This window comes from Pteropus vampyrus, unplaced genomic scaffold, assembly GCF_000151845.1.
Source record: "Pteropus vampyrus isolate Shadow unplaced genomic scaffold, Pvam_2.0 Scaffold113, whole genome shotgun sequence".
NCBI classification, from domain to species: domain Eukaryota; kingdom Metazoa; phylum Chordata; class Mammalia; order Chiroptera; family Pteropodidae; genus Pteropus; species Pteropus vampyrus.
In genome coordinates, this window is record NW_011888894.1 from 3,355,467 (window position 1) to 3,358,003 (window position 2,537).

Below are 2,537 nucleotides of genomic sequence, written 5' to 3' on the forward strand. Positions count from 1 at the left end.
CTGATTCAAGAAATAAATCACAGGGCACTTATTATATGCCAGGCCCTGCGTCAGGTTATCAGTGACAGTTCTTACTGCTAATATCTCTTTTTTATTGGTAACTTTCTCTACAATATGAGCATTAAACACAGCACAAGAGTGCAACCACACAGTTAATTAAGGTCATAACTCAACAGTTTTGTAAAGTGGTAAAAAGATTCTATAAAAGATTGTATCTTGGGGTAATTAACCCAAATTTGACCTTTTGATGGAAAAGAAAGTTCAAAGTTGAGAGAAATAAACTGGACAACTTAAATGTGATGAAGAGAGGTACAAATGAACAAAGCTGCAGTGATGACTTAGGGGATGATCTTTCCTTAACGAACATGCTGGCGCAGGTCAGTGGCTTGTTTACTTCAGTCTTTATTAAAGTAGAGTTACTGCTGGACATCGGAAAAACGAGGAACATTAATACCAAAGGTATTCTTCACTGAGAATTTATAAAAGATGGCTGGGCAGTCGAGATTATTTTTGGTGACTTTTTAAAAATCCTTTCTTTTTTTATTGTGGTAAAGTACACTGTTAACCTTTTATTTTGAGAACAATTCGAACCTACTGAAAAGTGATAAGATAGTACGCTGAAATTCCATACACCCTCACTGAGATTCAAGTGCTAACATTCTACACAGATACTTCATGATGATTATTATATATCTACATTCATTTGAGATTTAAAGGCTTTTTTTCTCCTTTTTAATATATGTTTGCTTCAGATACCAAGCGGTCCTATATTTTCCTGCTTTACCCTTAACGGAGCAGAACTGTTGAAAAGTTAAATACGGCCTTCATTGTCTGCTACTGCAATCTCCTTCAAAAGCTGCTTTAGAAACTCTCAAGCAACTAAATGTCAGGCTTTGAAAACAAGTACAGAAATTGAACCATGGCACCTAACGGAGACAAGTACAGTTTATGTACCAAGCAGCAGTTAAATGACTGCTGACAGATGTCAGGCAAGAAAGATTAAAAGAGAAACTTTCAAAAAAGGCGAAATGAATGATGTGGTATCAGAAAATGGGGTGAGGGTTGTGGAGGCACATGTTCAACCTTAAAGTTGCAGAAGGCGTCTCCCCGTTCTCCGTCATTTTGGAACACAACACAACTGCACTCACATACCCCAGTGACATAATCTAACCTCACACACTATCTAGGAAAAGGCAAGCCATTTCAGAATACATGAATGGGAAAAAAGTTTTACATTTGTATATTCCCTAAAAGAAGATCAGAAAAGTATATTATGAAATTTTGTATTCAGAAAAGATTTTCAGATCCATGTGCACATTTTCCTCTACCTTAGAGGGGGGACATTTACTTCTTTGAGGCTCTGCTAATACTTTTCATCCTTTACTAGGAGAACTTGTAAATTTCACAAAAACGCAAGTGTAAGACTCCAATGTGGACCTCAAAAAACTAGTTGAATTGGTGATTTTCCACATTTAACTCTGAGACCCAACATCCAATTTAAAATAAAAGTATAAATATCAATAAAATTTTTACTAACTATCTCACTGAAAATGAAGAGAAAATATCCTCTGTGACAGCTTTAAAAGTTTCCTGTTTGAGGTATTTTCAAATATATTTTATTCTTTGTTGTTGGTAATAAATATAACACAATAAAGGGACTTTAAAAAATGAGCTGAAACATAAAAGTTAATATTATCACATACAAAAGCCCACACTCAAAATAAAAACAAATTTTGGACATGTTTTGTTGACATAGCAATCTAAATGTGAAAGAAATTAAGTATTTTGAATGTTAAATTCTTAAATTATCCTCTCCCTCAAGGTCCCACATAATTTTAGTCCCAACCTTTATTTTCAACCCAATTCTTCGTTTCTACTCTCAAGGAGTAGTTTTTGGTTCCTTCTCATTGACAGGTACTTGCCGACAGCCTTTTTGCCAAGAATATTATTCTTACTCGACACTGCTCCCTCAGGAAGGCAACTCTGATCATCCCTGGGAAATATTTCCAGGACTTATTGTCTGTATCTACCATTTGGTATACTTACCACAGAATTTCTTATATTGTCATCTAAATTTTCAACACAAATGTGTGTGTGTTATTATGTATTATCTCTATCATCTATCAAATGAGTTGCTAGAGGGCATGGGATTTTTCTTAACACTTTCTAATATATTTTATAGCATCTATAAGAGTACCTTTCACAAAGTGGCATTCAACTATATTTTTCATAAATTAATCTATCTACTATACTGTAATCATCTTTTTCCTTCAAAAAACTTTTCTAAATTAAGCTCTCACACAAATTCCCAAAATGATGAAATATTTTACATTTTTCTATTTAATAGGGAAAAACGATACTTGTTTTTGCTACCTATTATTTCTTAAGAAAACGATTATTGAAAAGAACTGGCAAGAATCATTTGCAATACAAACAAAAGTTTAAAATTCTCATTGGTTGGAGTACAGAGAACAGTTTCTACTAATTTCCAGATTGATAATGAGTTTTCTCGAATTAATGTTAATACTTTTTTTTTT

General features: G+C 33.4%; 1 protein-coding gene across 4 annotated transcripts in view; it reads right to left on the reverse strand.

Moving 5' to 3' along the window:
• Positions 1-2,537, reverse strand: part of APLF (aprataxin and PNKP like factor) — a 70,213-nt gene that overhangs the window by 5,756 nt on the left and 61,920 nt on the right. The window lies entirely within an intron of this gene.